At 49.7% G+C, this 21,003-nt stretch overlaps 1 protein-coding gene and 1 pseudogene across 14 annotated transcripts in view; both read left to right on the forward strand.

The window, feature by feature from the left end:
• ATP2B2 (ATPase plasma membrane Ca2+ transporting 2) overlaps positions 1-21,003 on the forward strand; it is a 360,315-nt gene that overhangs the window by 251,509 nt on the left and 87,803 nt on the right. The window lies entirely within an intron of this gene.
• LOC109447906 (large ribosomal subunit protein uL18 pseudogene) lies at positions 15,806-16,684 on the forward strand (annotated as a pseudogene).

Raw genomic sequence — 21,003 nt, forward strand, 5'->3', positions numbered from 1 at the left:
GCTGGACAAAACAACAAAAGGGAACATTCCCCAGGGCTGCCTACACATACGCATCGGCTCAATCAGGTCAGAGCAGACAGCACAAGGGCCTGGGGGACTCATGGACCCATAGGACGGCAGGTCTGACCCTTAGTGGCTCTAAGGGACCATCTCATCCAGCAATCCTAGGGTACACATGGGGCTCTGAGACCCAGGAGGGAAGGGGCCTGCCCAAGCGCACTGTGGGTGAGGACCCAACCCAGGGCTGGGTCCCCCAAGTCACCCCTACACGTGATAAAGGGGACAGACATCCCTCCTCCCTGTCCCCCCGGCAGCCTCTCCCCCTCCCCCCAGACCCTCAGCACTCTCATCCACCCCTTCCCTGCCACTGTGTATGTTTCCAGGGGCGCCATTACAAAGGACCACAAACTGAGTGACTTAAACCAGCCTGAGATCAGGTGTTGATAGGACTTGTTTTCTCTGAGGCTGTGAGGGAACGATCTGTTCCACGCCTCTCTCCTTGCCTGTAGATGTCCATCTTCTCCCTGCGTCTTCACGTTGTCTCCCCCTGCGTGTGTCTGTCTCTGTGCACAGATTTCCTCTGTATAAGGACACCGGTCACATCAGATTAGGGCCCACCCCGAACCCCTCATCTTAACTTAGTAGCTACTCACCTCTGCAATGACCCCGTCTCCCAATATGGCCCCATTCTGAGGCACTGGGACTTAGGACTTCAACATATGGATGGAGGCGCAGGATAGCTTAACCCAGAACATTCTCACTTGAGACAATCACTTCTGCTCTTGGAGCCACAGGCATCTCCTGTAAAGCAAGGACATAGATGGGAGCAAACGAGGACTGTGACAGCAGACGAGCTCGCTCCTGTACGGACGCGTGTCTCCGTTTGCCCATCACACGGTGGGCATTGGGAGTCGCAGTGCAGCCTGAGCGTTAGGCAGCAAACAGCCCGGGGCTGAATCCCAGCTGTGTTGTGCCGAGGGATGACTTCACCTCTCAGAACCGGTTTACTCCTCTGTGAAATAGTACTGATTCCTGGGCCGTCGTGAGGAGTAAAAGAGCTGGTGCGAGTAAGAACACCCAGCATGAAGACCCCAGGGAATGGAAACTGCCCCTGTTATTATTACTGTCATCACCCTCCTCGTGAACGTATTATAGGTGTGGGAAGCTGAGGCCCAGAGAGGGCCAGATTTTGTCCAAGTTCACACAGCAGTCTGGCACAAAACCAGGTGGGAACTCAGGCTCTCCCAACTCAGAGCCCCGCTTTTTTAACCACATCCCTGTGCGGTATTAAAAAAATAGAAGTAATTCCTAAACGCCCAAATTAGGAGAGTGATTAGACCGCTTTCAGCTGTTCCGTGTGCCTGATGGAACATTACGGAAAATGGTGGGTGCAGAGGACATAAAGCAACGTGGAAGGGGCTCGTGAAACACTGTGATGTGAAAGGAGTGGTTTAGCATGGTATGTGGCAACAGCTCCTAAAGACAGATGCGAGGGGAAGAGGCTAAAAGGAAACATCCAGGCTGTGCCAACGCTGGGGTTGCAGGATGAGACGAGGGGGGGGTGGTTCAGCTTCCCTTTCTGCACTGGCGGAGACCACGTCCTAGGCGGGTCCGCATGCACACTGGTGGTGAGCAGCAGAAGTCGTCTGGGCAGCGTCATAAAGCCCCGTGCACAGGATGGGAGTGGTCTCCTCAAGCTGGAGCAAAGGCTGGAAAACCTCGTTCTGTTTTCAAGAGTGAAATTGGAACATGCAGCGATGGGTGACAGGACTGACAGAACAGATGCCCCTTTGGGGAGTGTGGGGTGGGGGGACATCCACTGTCTGGGGCCCTATATCACTCAGGATTCCAAGCTGTGTTGTGCTGGTACATGTGTAGCACCCAGCTCTCTGGGTTGGGAGGGAGTCCTCATTTGTAGTGTGTGCTGATTTCCGTAGTGTAAATGCTCTGCCGTGTTACCAACAGAATGACATTAACTGAGGAGGTGGGAAGAGAGGTGCAGTAACACACCATTGTATAGTATTTCTGCCAGGCAGCCTAGTGACATGTAGTAAAACAATTAGAAAGGGATGAGTGTGGGGCATTTGTTACCCTTTTAAATATAATTTATTTAAATTGTAAGTTTGTATCCTTTCAATACTAATAATGGTTATATCTAACAACCCAAAATACCTGAAAATGTGACAATGGGTTCTCACAAGCAGACGTGAGCTGGTACGTGCACTGATTAACTTCAAGGCCAAGACGAGAGCATGCAAGCAGCCTGCCTTGGTCGCCAGCCCACCCTTTGGCCAGGAAGTTGGGAGACATCTTGACTGACAGCTACCAGTTAGGACCTAGTGGGGGCCTAATCTCCCAAAAGGATAGAAGAATGCCACTGAACAGCTAAAACCCAACACCTGCTTTTGTTTCTCTTTTTGATAATTTCTTTAAGTTGTATTTTTTTGTCTTATGATGTCTTTTTTATTTCCTTTAAAAAAAAAAAATCACCATTCCTTAAAGTCCCAGAGTCTTTAAAAAGAATGCAGGGCTTAATCCTGAGAACAGCAAACCAAAGGACCCAGCGAGAGGTACAGAGCTCAGAGCAGCCACAGCCAGCCCACGCCCCAGCCCAGCCCAGCCCCCTACCTTCTCCAGGGAGGAAAAGTAAATGAACGAAACCTCCTGTCACACTGCCTGAGAGCCCACCCTTAGACATTCTCCCAAGAGGATGCAGACACCCCCAGTTGAAGAATATCTTATGGCAGAGTCTTTTCAAGTACCCCTAAGGGTAGATGAGGGTTAACAGGGACCTTCAGGGGTCAGGAATGGCCCAATAAAGGGAAGTACCTCTGAAAGGTTAGGCCTGATCTCAAAACTGTGGGCAGAGTGGGCATCGTAAGCCTAATGAATCCATGATTCACCGGGGAGCCCCGGTGACCCTCAAGGAAGATGCGCAAGAACCTGACCACCTCTGGCTGCCCCCTCGTGGGAGATCATCTGGTGGCCTGTAGAAGGCTCAGCCTAGGGCGGGCCAGGAGATCTGACTTAGAAAGGAGCCCGCGGGAAGGTACTATTCCCATCCTCCAAGAATAGCCAAGTTGTCGGCAACCTATACTGAGCAGCATCCCAAAATTCCTCCATTATCCCCACTTTGCAGATGAGGAAACTGAGGCACAGAGTGTTGACGGACTTGCCCAGCTATGGGAGTAAAACCCAGGCCTGGATGAGGCCGTACCTCATGCTCTTAACCATCTGTCAAAGGGGATGAGGGGTTGTCCTTAGGACCCCATGCTCCCCACAGAATGTCACTGGGACTCTGGCCCAGAGGCCTAGGAGTTTTCAGTTGCTCCAAAACGCACTGGAGCTTGGACCCAAATATGAGAGAGGAGGCAGGCAGACATCTGATCTGCCAGTGGGAGGCCAAAAACATTCTCAAGGGTCCCGGGCCTAGGGTTCATGGGCTGTAAACGATGAGCCCAGAATCCCAGACCCGGGGCTTGGAGGCTGTCAGCCCTGGGGCCATTTGGCAGGGCCTGGACAGGGAGTACTGGCTGAGGGCCCAATGTCGCGGGCTCCTTTCCTCACTGGTTGTGTGACCTCAGGTAAACCCCTTGCCCTCTCGAAGCTTCACTTTCCATATCTGCAAAGGGAATTTAGATATGCCTCCCTACAGGATTGTTAGGGAAATTAAATGAGAATAATGGATATGTAAGCAAGCTCCTTCCTTTTCCATCCTTTCCGCCTCCAAGTTCTTCTTCCCACAGTGGCCCGAGTAAACTTAAATACGGGTCAACTTGTGCCACCACCTGCTCAAAACCCAATAGCTCCCACTGCTCTTAGAATGAAATCTAAACTCCTCACTGTGGTCTGCAGACCTGACCTTATCTGCCCACTACCCTGGTGCAGGGTCCTCAAGAACCAGCTGCCAGGCCCATAGGAGATGGGAGTCCCCAACCTATAGAAACCCAGAGCTTCCTTTACAACTCTAGAGCGCGTGCCTCCGTAAGTGCCATTTGGGATTCAAGAATAAATGGGATTGTAACTGAAAATCAATAATAATAATGGTAGTGGTGAGACTATAAATGCCCTGCCCCTTACTATCCCCCGCGGAATTTTGACACACCCTCTGGTGGGTTATGTCCTACCCCCTGGTGAAGAATCACTGCATTCATTTATAAATTCACACAACCTTTAAAGAAGCATTTATTGAGCACCAACTTGATGCTAAGTGCTGTCATAGCTGCTGGGGATACAGCAGTGAATAAAAGTCCCCACCTCACAAAGTTTACAGGAGTCCAGTAAAAAATGCATAAAGAAATAAATGAACAAGAGAACGTCTAGTGGTAAGGGCTTTAAGGGCAACCAGGAGGAGGGACAGCTTAGATGGGCAGTCAAGGAGGGCTTCCCTATGGCGGTGACCTGTAACCTGAGTCTCAGCTGATGTGCTGGATGCCTAAGAATTGCTTCCTGTGATTTGAGGGTGAGTTCCCGTGGGACTCCTATTCTTCAGTGTTTTACATCCCCTATGTCCATTCCTTGGGCTCTGTTAGGCAATCTGCGAGGCCCTATAGCCTTCATGAGCTCTTTTTCTATCACAGCTGCCTTGGGAGATAAGCATTTTCAGCCCCCCATTTTATAGTAAAGAAACAGAGGCTCAGAGAGGACTTGCACAGGTGCACAGGATCACACAGTGAGTAGGTGACAGAGTCGGAACTTGTCTTTGGGTCTCCTAACTTGCCCAGTCCTGTGCCTCTTTCCTTACTGGGATGTGATTGGAGAAATTGTGGTGTTGGGGAAAAAAGTTTCCTAGTCTGTCAGAAGCTGGTGTTGTCAGCTGGGAGATCACTAAGTCCCAGGAGGCCATTGGGTGTTCAGTGAGAAGAGGGGTTACCAAATCCCAGAGAAATGTGGCCCAATCCCAGAGAAATAGGCATATGAGAAAAATCCCAGGCAAGCCCTATTGCAAAAAAAAAAAATCCCTGCTGAGGCAAACCATAGAGCAGTGAGGGTAGCTTTGTAAATTACCACCCTTTGGCTCAACTCCTAAAGGGCTGAAACATTTTATTTCCACTTGAGAGAGGCAACTATAGCATATCTGGTGGGTAGGCAGGCCCTGTCCTAGACTTTCAAATTTTATGCTTCCTGAAGACAACGGCAGTTTCATTTACCTCGGAAACCCCAGCACCTAGCATGGATTCTAAGTAAATGAGAACATGAGTAACAACTGCATGTGTGTAACAACTGCATGTTAGGGCTGGACTCCCCAGTCCACCTCCCCCAACTAGAACCCACAGCCCAGCTCTGCCTGAGGACCGTGGAGATATCAGAGAATGTAACCGTGGCCAACGTTTCGAGGAGTGTCTCCACACCCCCCCCCTGCACATAACCCTTCCCAGCGTCCCTTCATTCCCTCTGTCCCCACGTGCAAAGGGATGTCCCTTTCATCCCCGCCTAGAGGTTGGGTCCCGGGGGAGGACACCAGCCTGGGAGTGGCCATGATCTGACCAGCAGAGATGCACCTCCTGCTGCCCCCTTGCCAGACTCAAGGAGGTATGAGCTGGCAGAAAGCCCACAGCATCCTCTTGAAGTCCTGGGAGATCTAATTACCGAGCGAGGAGAAAGTATTGCGCGAGTGAGGGCCGGGGTTTGGAATAATCATTTTTCTGACTGCTGCAGTTAATGCGAGGCCAAGCTGTAAAACTGTCCCTCTGATGTCCTGATGATGGGCTCCCTCTATGGCTAGCTGTTTGATCTGGAACTGCCAGTTTTTCTGTCAGCCCCCCAAAAGCTTTCCTAACTTGTCCTAACAATTACCATCTCGGGGAGCCAGCCAAGCCTCCGGCCTCCGCTCCGTAATGAAGAAAGTACCGCCCTGAGGTTGGAGCTTGATAGAGGCCTCCCTGGGGCTGGAGTGAGTCCCAGTCCTGCAGTTTCAGTCTGAGTTCTGGGGCAGATTGGGGGACTTGCGCCTCATTTCAGTATTATTACCATTTTACAGATGAGGAAACTGAGGCACAGTGTACCCAAGGTCACTTGCCAACAGGTTGCAGACATGACATTCAAACTCAGGCCTGCCCGGCCCAAGCCCCTGGTCTTTCAATGTGTTCCAGGTGCCCTGGAATCTTAGATATTCTTCCCTCTCCCTATTTCATGTACTTACATTTCAGAGCCTCTTAGGACACATCATGCCAACTCTGTCCTGAAATTTTGTCTCTGAAAAGTACCAGAAATGATGATTTTCTGCTAAGTGTTTCTCAGTTAATGGGGATTTTTACTTTTTGCTTTAAATATCCAAAAAAGAATTGCCTTCAATAGATTTGGGACTAAGCAGTACAGGGTTTAAGGGTGTCAGCCCACCCGCCCCTCCCTCCTGGTTCGCAGAAAAGCCTAAAGTGAAATGAACAGTGAGAGGCCCATGAATACCTACTAAGCGCCAGACATAGGGAAAGCTCCTTCATTTGTGTATTCACTTCTTCAATAGATGTTTCCTGAGTACTTACTATGTGCTAGACATAGTTCTAGGCCCTGCGGATAAGTGCAGCCATGAACACAATCAGTGTCACTGCCCATATAGGGCTTGCATTCAACTGTGGGTGGTGAGCAAAAAAAAAAAAAAAAACAAACAAACCAAAAAAAAGTAAATGGAAAATAACTAAGATTGTCCATTGTAGCAAGGGCTCTGGAGGAAATAAGCAAAAGCCTGGACACGAGAATAATAGAACAGATCCTCTGAAACCCTGGGGTCAGGAGGCAGAAAAGACCTGGAGAACGAAAGGACGGCCGCCACGTGGAATGAGGGGGAGAGTGGGCAAAGGATCGGACATGGGACTTGAGGGGACATTTGGCAAGAGGTGAAGCCAGGACAGTGAGCAGGGGCTGATGGGAGCCTGCGGAAGGAGTGTGGGTTTTTCCTCTAAAGTGAGGCAGCTGCTGGAGAGCTGAGAACAAGAGAGTGACATACTACATTATTTCATTCATTTTCACCAAGGCCCTGCAAAGCAGGTACCAGATCCTCAATCTAGCACTTGAGCAGTGACAGAGGCTGAAAGGAAAGATGGCTCAGCCACTGAGGAGGTGACAAAGCTACTTGTTAAACCCAGACCTGGGTGAGGATCTCTGCATCACCCAGCCAGCTAGGTGTGGGCATGGCCAGAACCGCAGCCCGTTTCCTAGCACAGTGCCCTGCCTCCAAATGTCTTGGCGCTTTGTTCTGTTCCTTCTGGTTTTGTTGCTGGGCCTCAGGCTGAATAAAACTCAATGGGATGTGATTTGAGGGTTCACTGGGAACATTCTGTTTCCCCATAAAATTGCAAGCAGCAGCAGAGATGTGTGTTCCAGGTTGCTAAGCAACCAGGTATGACCCAGTGAGCAGTGGGGATGATGATTCTTCCCAGAGAGAAGTGGCTGGTCCACCCACCCTTTCCTCCCCAAAACCTCCCAAGACCCAGACCCTCCCAGCCAGTCAGGAGAACCCCAGGAATTCACAACCAGTAGGGCAAAATACAAAGTAGACAAAAACAGGAGAGGGTGACAGTTCCAAACAGACATTAAATGGGCTCCAAAGGAAAAATAGAAAAGGACCTATCCCAATATGTGGGGAAAGTCTTTTATGATCACAACAGTGGCCCGCACTTTTACCATGTGCCAAACACTGTTTTAAGCACGTTAACTTATCATCGTAGCTTCACAACAACCTTATCAGGTAGATACTATCATATTCCCCATTGTAAAGATGGAAAAACTGAGGCACCTGGGGGTTAACATGCCCAACCTGTAAGTGGCAGGGCCAGGCATTCTGGCCCAAGTCCAGCACTGAAGCAAATGGATGGATGGTCCACCTGAGACATCTGATTGGGAGTCAGCAAGGAGAACTAGAACACACAAGAGGTTTACTCAAAAACTAGAGTTGAATCGATTCAACTCTTCTTAAAGCCTTCCTGTGTGCTGGACAATTTACCTTCTACAGAACTGAGGTAAAGGGCTCAAGCTGGTAGAGTAGAGACAGACAGGCCCTCATAATATTTACCAGAGTGTGGTAGATACTACGAGAGAGAAGGAAAAGATGCTGGGAGAGGATGGCACTGGGGCAAATCCCAAAGGAAAGGTGACAGACCCAGCTATGGAAAAGGACCCAAAGACGGAAGGAGAAGCATTTCAGGTGGCATTTTATCACCTTGTATGGAAACTAATTTTTTAGGTGTCTGTCCCCACTCTACCATCACCACCCCAGACCACGAGCAACTCAAAGCAGGGGTCATGCGAATTTATCTTTGTGTCCTTAGAAGACAGCACACATCTCACATTTTGGATCCAGCAATCACAAAATGTTTGTTCAGCCTACTATGCCCCTTTTAAAAATAATAGATAAAACACATTTTCATTACTAAATACAGGACACTGTTCCAAGTGCCTCACACATAGGCATTTCATCTTTAGAGAAACGCACGCTGTATCTATTTTGTAGATGAGGAAACTGAGACAGAGAGAGGTGAAGTAACTTGTTGAGAAACTATGCTACACTGCTGGAAGTTGGAAGGGGGCCAGGAACCAAGGCATGTCGTCAGCCTCTAGAAATAGAAAAACGCAAAGAACAGATCTGGCCATCGGAGCCTCCGAAGGCACCAGCCCTGTTACCTTGACTTCAGCCGGTGAGACAGATTTGGGGCCTCCAGAACTGTTAAGATAAAAAATGTGTGTTGTTTTCAGAAAAAAAAACAAATGTTTGTTTAAAAGATATGTGAACAAAGATACAGGAAAGGGGAATGAATGAGACTGGTCTTCACTGTCAAACAGGGGGTGTTAGACACCATTTGTTTTCATTTAGAGCTATTGTAAGTTCCAGAAGGGAGAAGCAGAAGTCCACAGTGGGAGATAAGAGCGGCCTGTGTCATGGGACAGAAGGTGATGGGACTGGGAGGGAGAGCCCGAAGGAGCCATTGCAGGAATAGCCCAATGGGACACGCTGGGAGCCCGGATTCAGATGATGAGCTCAGGAGTGAAGAGGGCCCACCTGTGGGCCCTCAGGTGACAGGAACTGAATCCCTAAACCAGACACACGCAACTTCTCCAGTGTTCAGAATGACCAAAACTTCAGAAAGAGTTTGCCAAAGGAAGCACATGTTCTCCCAAAACAACGCACCTCTAAATAACACTTAGGAGAGAATGTGGCAGGTTTCCAGACAGAGACTTCAGTGGGTGTTGCCACAAATCACTAGATCAGTGTAGGGATGACAGTGGCTGCTCCAATGGGATTCACTGAGCATGTTTTCCCAGCGGTCACTGTGGTTCTCATGTTAGCGTATTAGTGTGAGCCTGGGTCAGTCCAGCACCTTTATCAAGCCTTGGTGCTGCACTCCCCACCACGCCAGGCCCGCACAGGAAGTGCCTGGCACATGAGATGAAAGAGGTGCTAATCCTTCTCTGTTGCACAGGCAGCCTTTGTCAAATTATTGGAGAGACACACAAACAATTTACAAAAGAATACCCAACAGTGTGCAGTTAAACATCAGCATGATGGTAGATACCGGTGCAATTGCTTAGCTATTCCCAAACGAGATACCCACACACACCAGTGTAATGGGTCAAAAAGAGCATGGAGTCTTGGCATCTCCAGACCTGGGTTCTCATCCTGGTTATGCCACTAATGGCTGCATGAGCTCAAACAAGTCACGTCACCTCCCTGACCCTCAGTGTCGTCCTCCATGGAGTGTAGACAAGTCTGTTGGCCTTATGTAGTTTACTGGGTACGTTTAGGGAATAATTATCAGTGTCACTGTGTGCATTGCCTCACATAACCCTCCCATCAGCCCCCTGGGGTCTGCAGGGTCTCCCCCATTTTATAGCCTGAAAGACTTAGAGAAGGTGAGTGACTTGTCTCAGGTCACACAGCTGGAAAGTGCTATGGTTCGAACCACAGTTAATCATTGGACACTGTGGCCACACAGTTCAAAACACATGGTAACAGCATTACAAAGTTAAGCCCCCAAGTGGATGCAGAAAATCCACAGAGGGTGGGAACTGAACTTTCTGCTCACCAGTGTCTGGCCAGGGCTGGGTGGGGTGCTGGTTCGAGGAAGTGCACAGTCACAATGTATTGAATAAATGAATGAATGAATGAATGAGGCCAAACACGTAGTAGTTCAGAACAGGACTCGAGCCAGCTTCCCTGGATTCAAATCCAGCTCTGCCACTTACTGGTTGTGTAAAATGGGATGCTGATAGTCCCTCCCATGAGGAGTCACTTCAAGAATTAAATGAATTTATACATGTGAGAGCAGGTAGTGTAGAAGCTGGCACAGAGTAGATGTAAGTGTCATCTGTGATGATTGTGATGATGAGGGATTTAACCAGCGGGTTTCATATAGATGTTGTGATTGTTATAGCTGTTGCCCCAAAGGATCGTTTGTCACAGCCAAGGATCCTCCCTCTCTCCCACTCTCTCCCTCCCTCCCTCTGCCTCGCTCCCTCTCTCTCCCTCTGCCTTTTCTCCCCCAACAAATACATAGTGAGGATTTACTGTGTGCCAGACATAAGCAAAGACACAAGATGAAATGGCACAGGCCTTGCCCTTCAGGAGCCCAAAATTCAATAATCAGAAGAGTTAGTTAAAATACCACTTGATAACTTGTATGGGGGACAAGGCAGTGGAGAGCGGTCATTGGATCAGAGTGGGTGATCAAAGGTGCTTCTTGGAAAAGGTGCTGTGGCCGTCCAAGGAGGGTGAGGGCCGGAAGGGCAGCTGGTCAGGTGAGCGGCCAGGCATAGACGGAGCAGGCACACTGGAGGCAGCACAAGAAGAGACGTCTGTCACCAAAGTGACTTGGTCAGTGAGGCGCCCTGCGTGCTGTGTGCCCCACACAGCACAGGTTCGTCCCCTCACTCAGTGGCAGCACCCTCTGAGCCAGCAGCCTTAGAAGGCCCCTCATAAAAGGTTAATGGCTTCATCAATGTGAAACGGTTACAAGTGTGAAGGAGGATCTCAGAATTTTCAAATTCCGAGGACCCTTAGAGCTAATGGAAGCCCCTCAGTCAAGAGGAAGCAGAGGCCTAGCAAGGCCTCCTGGCCAGTGATTAGAAGAGCAACCTGAGAGCCAGACCCCAGGGCTTTCTCATACACTCGCTCACCTACGGACCTGTCCTCGCTTGGGTTCCCCAAATAGCAGTGTGAGTCCAGGATGAGGTACAGGTGCTGTGTGTATGTGGGTGTGGTCTCAGCAGTGAGAGTGAGGAGAGGAAAACACAAGAAACAACTGTGTAAGGAGTGCGACTGAGGTGCTTCCTGCTCTGGGCCACAGGGACCCCCCTTCAGGGAGCGTGCGGGCTGCACCTCAGAGCTGCCCCTCCAACCGTGCAAGGCTAAGCCTTTGTCCTGACTCCCAGCACCTGCTGGTCACGGGCTGGGTAACTCGGCGCCTCTGGGCCCCTGCTTGGGGGCACCTAATGAACTCCCAGCTACAGGAAAAGTCCTGAATTGGAGGGCAGGCTCAGTGGGCACATGAGGAGTATGGCCACTGTGCGCAGGAGCTGCCCGCCATGGCCACGGCGTGCAGTCTCCCAGGACGGAGGGGCTGTGGCCCTGGGAACCAAAGACGAATGTCACAGCTCCTTAGGAGATAACGATAGCACCAATAATGGCTTCCATTAATTGAGGTATTTCCCCGCACCACATGTCATGCTGCGGGCATTATGGGTATTACCTCATGTAATGCACATTCCTGTCTTGGGAGGTACCTACCAGTGACTCCCACGGTACAGAAGCCGAGGCCCAGAGCTGTTTCTGTAATTTGTTTCAGGTCAGACAGCTAGAAAATGACAGAGTTAGGATTCAAACTCAGGTCTGTCTGACTCCAGCCTTAAGCCTCCTTAAGCCTCCAGCCTCCCAGGTGATCAGAACCTTCTAGGTGGCCCAGGTATAAGGAACATGTCAGGGTTCAAGGCTCTGAAACATTCCTCTTCAAAGGAGGCAGCATACTGGCGTGGACAGCCCAGAGTGCGGATCCAGACGCCCTCATTAAATAGCCTTGGAGAGAGACACTTTCTCTCCTGTCTGTGCCTCAGTTTCCTCATCCATAAGATGGGCTACTATAATACCTTTCCAGCCTCCTTCATGAGGGTTTTCCTGGTGGGAAGAGATTGCACAAATTTTCTACAGTGAGGTTCACCTTCTGGGGAACATGATACAGTAGTTAAGACTTAGGCTCTAGATTCAGATAGGTCTGGAGCTGAAACTCGGAGGATACATTTCTTTACAGCCCTGTGCCTCAGTTTCCCCATCTGTAAAATGGGGGTAATAAAATGAAGTCATAGGGAAACCATGAGATGTAAATTGAATCATGCCCACATGGGGCCTGGCACAGAGTAAGTGCTCAGGGCTGCCATGGAGGCCATCACTGCTTTGACCTTTAGGTGTGAGACATCTGTGGACCAAGGTGTCTTCATCTGCAACAGGGGACCTCTTAATACGTGCCTTGTAGAGTCGCAGGGCCCACACATGGTAATGGATGTAGACGCAGTTCCTAAAACAACTTTCACAAGGGAATTCCTCTCAACTTTCTAGGGTCTTCATGGGTTTTCTGATTTGCTTCATAACTGCCACATCACTACCTTCCTTCCCCACTCCCAGGTCTCCCATTCCCCCCAGAATTCTTTAATCCTGAGTGAGAATCTAAGACACACCTTCTGGTCCTCAGAGAAGCTGCCATTTTTAAGAGCAGGAGAAGCTAGTATTACAGAAGTGAAAGCTTCTGCTTTCCTGGCTTTTATTTCTGATATTGGATCTTACCAACAATTGTCCCCTAGTAGTAATTTCAGACACCTAAGTGGAAAGTGTGAGGGATGCCCCCGGGTGAGGCTGAGGCTAGATATGTGTGCTTCCCCAAGTCCTTTAGTGGGGACCTGGCTGGAGGCTCCTACATGCCTCCCGTCAGCAACAAGAACAAAGGAGTCCACTGGGGCAATTGGACACAGAGGGGAGCTACTCGAAAAGACCCCAAGTATCTCCCCTGCCCCCCAGTCCTCAGTCTGAAAATGCCTTAGAGCAGACGTTGGAGTTATGCATTGCCCACACCTTCCCGCTCCCTTCCTATGCAATGTGTCTAGGAGAGGCCACATGTGGACTGAACATTAATGTATCAGGTGCAGGCCCTGCCCTCATGGAGCTTGGACTCCGCAGGGGAGTCACACGCTAAGAAAACCAATTACATTATTAGATCTTAAAATAATGTTAAAATGAAAGTTATTTTCAGGGAGCTATGAGAACATTCTAAAAGGGGTTCAACCTGGGGTGGGGAAATGGTGGTTTTAGCCAAAGGAAGTGCTGCGTTAGGTGAGATGAGGAAAGAGCATTCTAAGTAGAGGGAACAGCACATGCAAAGACCCTGAGACAGAAAAGCATTTGTGTTGAAGCCACAGAAAATAGGCTGAAAGGGATGAGATATCAGAAGAAAGCAAGGGCCACACTGTACAGGGCCTTCCAGATATCTCGGCAAGGAGATTGGATTTTCGCTGTGTGCAGTGAAAGCCACTATAGCATTTTAAGCAAGGGCCTGAAATTAACACAGTGCACTTTACACTTTTACAACTTCCAGCTGACCACTGGGTGTAGAATGGATGGAGGGTGGGAGCAGGGAGACCAGTGAGATGGCTACTGCAGTCACCCTGTACTGATATTCGGGTGGTGAAGGAGAGTGGTCAGATCTGAGATAAGTGTTTTTTTGGGCAGAGGTACACAAAGGTGGTAAATGATAAAAGCAAAATTCTAACCCAGGAATATATGTCCCCAAGTCCATTCCATCCAAAGGTTATATGGAAACAAACCTATATTTTATTACCGTATGGATTGATTTCCCCCTTTAGGTTAAACTTTGAATTAGTCAAATAAAACACAAACACATTCTCCTGGTTAAAATTAAAATATTTCAGTCAAAGTTAAACTCCCCTTGTCCACTGCAATTAATCATACTATCCTTTCCCTACTCAGAGGTCCCACCTTCATGTGTTTGGAGCAGACCCTTACGGACATCTTGCTACACATTTACATATATATGTACCCATAGAAAATATAAACTATTGTTTTGTTGAGTTTTCTGTTTTACATAAATGGAATCAAACTATACACGTTGCTCTGCAACTTGCTTTTTTCACTCAACAGTTTGTCTTGGAAAGCCTTCTATGTTAGTACATATAAATGGATCTCATTTTTTAAAAACTGTTGCATAGTATTTTATGGACTGGATGTACCACAATTTATTTAGCCCACTCGCTTTCCAAAGACAGAAATGCATTTTTCTATAAATGTCGAAGCTTTTGAAATGCTTGTGGAATTTTTTTTTTCTTTCAAAAATATACGACTTTTATTTATGCCAATGGAGGAACCCACATCACAGTGACAACACAAATATTTAGCAACACCCAGCCTGGTGACTAAGTTTCCCATTTCCCTTCAGGTGCTTGGCATCCCTGGGAACTAGTTCTTGTCCATTGCCAAGTCTCCGTTTATAGCAAAAGTCTGTCTCAAGAGCAGCAAGGAGAATGGTGGAGGTGTCGGCTTTGATTTCATTGCTGAAGCAGGCAGCCTGGCATGGTGTGGAAAGAGTACAGCTGTGGAGCCTCAAAGACCTGGGTTCAAATCCTGGCTTTAGTTGTGTGGCTCTGAGCAACTCACTTTTCCTCTCTGAGCCTCAGTTTGTCCATCCATAAAATGGAGTTTATAATCCCAATCTTATAAAACGGCCAGGAGTGTTAAATGCAAGTCACCTGTGTAGAATGATGGTCACATAAGAGCACATACATGTGCATATAGCACCATCCCCTCCCCCCATCTGCAGCCCCAGTGTAGTGGAGAGACTGGGCAGGGGGGTTGAGGGATCTTGCATCACGTAAGGGGTTACTCAAGGTCACAAAACAGTGAGAAGACAAGAATACTCTGCCACAGCTGGCGATGCAGTGTTAAGGGTGGCATTTGAGTTCAACCGGAGGAAAGGGATTTTTCTGCCCAAATTCTGGACACTAACTGTGTGCCAGGCACTTCACATCTTGTACTTCCTTTCATCTTCACCCCAGTGGGCAGAACTAGGTCGTCCCTCTGCTCCAATTTGAAGATGAGGAAACTGAGGCTCAGAGAGATGACACCACTTGCCCAAGGTCTCAGAAGTGGTAGAGTCAAGTCTGGCACGTGGCCCCCTCTGCCTCTCTGCAAGCCGCGCTGGGAGGCTGCGAGCAGCAGTTCTGCAGAGCGCCCCCTCCTGGAGTAATAGGGAAGCTCCTCTCTTGATGACATCTCAGATATCTGTGTTCAACCATCAAGACCCTTCACAGGAGGAGAGAAAAATGGCTTTTTGGCCTCCATTTTCCTCATCCAAAGGGATGAGATAAAGGCTTCTCAGGGTCACCTCAGGACAGTCTGAATTAAATCTCTTAAATGACAGAGAGAGAATATGAAATGGCCATAATTTGTGTGTGTGCAATAAGGCTCAGCTCTTTAAAGTACACTTGATTAAGATGAATGTCCCCTTCCTTGGTGAAAAGGGCCTGGGCCAGGAGTCAGGGGACCAGCCCCAGCTCTGCCGCTGGATCACCCTGTATCTGGGCCAAGTCATTTTCCCGCTTCAATTTTCCCACCTGTCAAGTAGGAGTGTGAGCCTGGATGGCCACAGGACTTGTCTTGCTCTAACAGTGGGGGAACCAAGCAGAGGTGACTGGGGTAGCTGTAGGCGTAGGGCTATCAGATTTAACAAAGAAAAATACTGGCTTTTCTCCCCCGGAGCCGAGCTGGGCCTGCAGGTGGGCTGTGGTGAGCCGCAGACGTGGGGCTCTGTTCAGCAGGATGGGATTTGTTAAAGTTGTCAAGAATAAGGCCTACTTCAAGAGATACCAAGTGAAATTTAGAAGACACCATGAGGGTAAAACTGATTATTATGCCCGAAATGCTTGGTAATCCAGGATAAAAATAAATACAGCACACCCAAATATAGGATGATTGTTCGGGTAAGCGACAGAGATATCATTTGTCAGATTGCTTATGCCTGTAGAGAAAGAGATATGATAGCCATGCAGCTTATGCTCATGAACTCCCAAAGTACCGTGTGAAGGTTGGCCTGACAAATTACGCTGCAGCACATTGTACTGGCCTGCTGCTGGCCCACAGGCTTCTCAATAGGTTAGGTTAGGCATGGACAAGATCTATGAAGGTCAAGTGGAGGTGACTGGAGATGAATGCAATGTGGAAAGCATTGACGGTCAACCTGGTATTTGGATGCAGGGCTTGCCAGCACTACTACTGGAAATAGAGTTTGGGGGACCCTGAAGGGAGCTGTGGACCAAGGCTTGTCTATCCCTCACAATATCAAACGATTCCCTGGTTATGATTCAGAAAGCATGAATTCAGTGCAGAAGTACATGGGAAGCACCTCATGGGTCAGAACGTTGCAGATTATACGCGTTATCTAATGGAAGAAGGTGAAGACGCTTACAAGAAACAGTTCTCTCAATACATAAAGAACAACGTAACTCCAGACATGATGGAGGAGATGTCAAAGAAAGCTCATGCTGCTATACGAGAGAATCCAGTTTCTGAGAAGCCTAAGAAAGAAGTTAAAAAGAAGAGGTGGCGCCGTCCCAAAATGTCGCTTGCCAGAAGAAAGATAGGGTAGCACAGAAGAAGGCAAGCTTCCTCAGAGCTCAGGAACAGGCTGCTGAGAGCTAATAAGCCAAACAACAGTTTACTATGAAGATTTTTCATATAGGAAATAATAAACTTATAAGCAACTAAAAAAAGAAGAAGAAAAAAGACAAATACGGGACATCCAGTTAAATTTGAATTTCAGATAAACAAAAAATAACGTTTTTATTATTAGTGTGTCCCCAATATTATATAGGACACAACTTATACTAAAAGCTATTTGCTGTTTATCTGAAATTCAAATTTAATTGGATGTCCTATATTTTATCTGGCAACCCTATTCAAGGCCCCCAGCTCCACTGAACCCCTCCATTCTTTGGTACAGATAATTGATATTTTCACTGGCCACCTACCTTCCACCCAAATCCCCACCACCTGCTTCCATACTCCCCCCTTCCTACTTCCCTGCCCATGTAAAAATTCTGGAGCCATGAGCTAAGAGGTTTGGTGAGTCTAAGAATTTCTACAGTGGAGACGGGGGTGAAAATGCAGCCTGTCTTGGGGAAAAGACAAGTGGTGGATGTAAATCAGTGGAGAAATCCTTATGCACATGTGTCAAGGTGCTTAGAGGGACATGGTGTCTGAGGTGCTCACAAGTGACCAGTCCCATTCTGTGCCACGCCCATGTGCGTGCACATAAACCAGTGGACACCATGTCCCGTGTTTACAGAGAAACCAGCCAGTGCTGTGGCCGTGCACGTTCACGCCAGCCGTCCAGTGCTGCGGCCACAGCTGTGTGCTGCATCTGCGTGGGCCTGTGCGGGGCTCGATGCCAGGTCTGTGTGAGCACACGAACCGGGAAACACTACCCATGGCAGCACCTGGAATTATTAGAGACCCTGGATCCATAGAAAAGCCCACCTGGGACCCTTACGGACCAGAGAGACACCCCTCACCCTTCCCCCTGCACCGTGCCCTTCAGGAACAACACCATGATATGATGGTAAATGCCAAGTACTGTACATATGCCCGCCATGCCCACTGGCCTTAGCTCTGTCCTGGACTGAGAGTGACTGCCTAAGGCCACAGGGGTGCCCATGCTGGGCTCTTCCCGCAGAGGCACTGTCGGGCTCAGGTTTCTTCAGTGGCTCTTACAGGTGGCACATGGCCTCCCTTGTGTGCAGGCAGCTCTGGGTGGCCTCAGCACCCACATCTCCATGTCTGATCCCCAGGGAGGCAGGAGAGGATTGGGAGGGAGTTTTTCTGCAGGCCTACTGTGTGCAGGCCTACTGTGTGCTGTGAAAATCCTCCTCTAGGGGATGGTGGAATGAGTGTCCAAATGATAGTGGCAGCAAAAAGTGGATCTCAGTTGGCATTTGACCCCCCAGGGCCAAAACCTGGCACAGGAGAGATGCCCAATAAATGTGTTAGTGAATGAATGACCCAGGTGACAGATGCTACCAGGGAAGGACAAGAAGGGTGGTTTTAGGCACAGCCGGAGGACTGGGTTGCGGGAGACCAAGATTGGTCTACGTGTCAGAATTGATTTGGCGCATTTGAGCAGCAGGAGGACAGGCGAGAGCAGAGGGAAAAGATCATAACCTCCCCGAGCAAAGAGGGGTGTGGAGTTTTATAGGAGGGGGTGAACGAGGCTGTTCCCCCTTCAACAACAAAGGGTTTCAGAGCGTGACCAAGCCCACCAGCTCCATATCCTGGTCCCAGGTCGCTGTCCAGACCACCCAGGCCCGCTGATCACAGGCCCCTAGGAGATATGGCAAGACAGGATTCAAGACAAGATGGCTTTTAAGATAAGGTTTCTGCTCCTGGCCTAAACATGGCTTAACAGATGGGTTGTCCTTGCTGGGTAAATTGAGGAAGGCTTTCAGGAGGTGGCGGTAAACTTTCATCTGGGTCTCAGGAGACTAAATATGGTAGCTCAACAGAGGGGAAGGGTAGGTGTCCTGGGCAGGAGCCAGATGAACCAAGACAGATACAGATAAATGCCAGGCATATTATGGGGCCTGTCACTTGTCAGGAAAGTGGGATGGATACAGCAGGACTGAGTGAGACGGGAAGAGTCCTTTGGACAACATCAGAGAGGCTCCCGTGAGCCCAGGAGACGGATGCAGCTGTGAATGGGGAGCCACTGAGGGGTGTAGAGCAGGGCAGGGACGCCGTCAGAGCGACCTTGAACGTGAGCTCCTGAACCCACTCTGCCCCATCGATCTCTTCTGCTCTCCTGTCTCTCCCCACCTTGTTTCTAATGTCTCTTTCTCCAAACTTTTTCAACCACCAACAGAAGACAGAGAGTCTGAGTGTGGTCTCTGCGTCCCCGTTAGCTCAGGTCTGGGTTTGTCAGCTTTTCAAATCACAACACGATTCCCTCCTCTGCCACCTCAGGGCAGGTTGTGAGCCTGACTGTGGGCAGCTTTCAGGGAGGGAGAGCGGCCCTCCAGGAGCGGGCAGCCCCTGCAGAAGTGAGGGACGGTAGATTCAGGCCAGGCCCAGGCTCTGTCCCTCGCCGCTGAGTGACCTGAACAAGATGCTGCCCTCAGCCTCGACAGTAACCCCCAGTGCCAGCGTTGTCGGTGTGGCTCAGAGCACCGAGCAGGTTGGCTCCCTCTCCCTCTCCCCAGGGCAGTGGTTTTTCAACCAGGGCCTGTATTTGGGTCCCCAGGGAAGGGCTGTCACAATGCAGATGCCTGAGAATTTGCATTTCTAACATGTGTCCAGGTAATGCTGAAGCCGCTGGTCCCTGAACCACAAATGCCTCCACCTGGCTGTGTGTCCCTGGGGAGCTTTTAGACTCCCAAGGCCCCACGCCATGCCCTAGTCCAATCCATCGTGATCTCCAGGTTTGGGGCCCAGACGTTAATGTTGTTCCAAGCTCCCTGTGACTCTAATGGACAATCGAGTCAGGAGCCAGTGCCTCCAGGAGCGGGTGGGGGTGTAGCTCAATAGTAGCCGTGAGTGCTTCCCGAACTCTTACCATGTGCCGGTGCCGGTCCATGCGCAGTAGGCGTGCTCCCACCGACTTTCCGAGGTAGGCACTACACAGGAGGAAGCTAAGGCCCCGAGCGGGGAAGTCACCAGCCCAGGGTCACAGAGCTGGCAAGTAGTGAGGCTCTGACTCCAGTCTGCCCTCCCGTTCATTCTTTTGTCTGGAACATCAGGAATTCCCCAAATACCCAGCAGTGATGCCTTGTCAAGCTGCCCGCTTTCCTGGCCTCTGATAGGGTATGTGCGTGTGGACGCCCCTTCCTGCATGCAGCCCCGTGCCACACTCCTACGTGTGCCCACACTGCGCACGCACACACAGCCACACCCCCAACTCTGTACATACCTATGTAGACAGCTTCTCACACACTCAGTGACACATCTGCCTTCTGGGAGGCCTCACGGGCACCACCTGGTTTGAATCTTATAATGGTTTTTAAATACATGCAGCAGGCCCATGAAGCCACCTTTGGTTTACTGGGAAAGCACTTGCAATTCGTTTCATCTGAAATGTCCTAAGCACCCCAGAGTTGACGGGACCAATGACTCACATCAGCTTAATCAGGGAAGGTCACTGTAAGGCATTCGTTCCGAGCAGACAGAGCCCACCCCTGACTAGATCTGGCTGGAGCAGGGCAGGTGTGAGAGCTGAGCTCTGTGGCAAGAGGCCTGACTCAGTTGCCCTCCCAACAGAAGGACCCTGTGCCTCAGTGTACACACCTGCATAATGGGGTAATCACTATAGAAGAGGAGGGCTTTACAGTTCACAAAGCACTGTCAGAGCCTTGGTTCTGTTTGATCCTCAAATGAGAACCAGAGAGGGTGAGTGATCTACTCAAAGTCACACAGCAAGTAAAGAAGCATCCAAACCAGGTCACGGGACTAAGGTAGGGGTGTGTTGTGGCTGTGATGGTGAATTCGGACACATCTAACACAGTGGCAATGCCGACAGAACTGTCCGGGAGGCATATTCCGGGCCCAGAGGAACAGGAGTCGTGGTAGCGTGGTGGTTACCTAACTGCACCTATCATGTATGAGGGCCAGTGTGTGCCAGGCACTGTTTATACACATCATACATCATAATCCTGGTCCTCTGTCAGTCCTGCAAGCCAAGTGTACTTTTACCCCATTGCACAGAGGTGGAAACTGACGCTCCTGATTTGCCCAAGGCACTAACTCTGAACCAAAGAGCAGCTGGGATTTGAACCCAGGTCTGAGGTCACTGGAAACAGGGGCTCCCACCCACACCACCTCTGGAAGCAGCCCGCCCTAGGCTCCCTGCTACCTCTCCCCTCGCCCCCGCCCGAGGCCGTGGCCTCCTGCCCCAGCATCTGAGGGAGCAGTTCGTTTTGCGGTAGCACTGAACGGCAGGCGGAAAGTCTGGGCGACGTGATTATTGTGCTTCC

This window comes from Rhinolophus sinicus, chromosome 5 (genome assembly GCF_057876585.1).
Source record: "Rhinolophus sinicus isolate RSI-liver-muscle chromosome 5, RSI-T2T, whole genome shotgun sequence".
Classification (NCBI taxonomy): domain Eukaryota; kingdom Metazoa; phylum Chordata; class Mammalia; order Chiroptera; family Rhinolophidae; genus Rhinolophus; species Rhinolophus sinicus.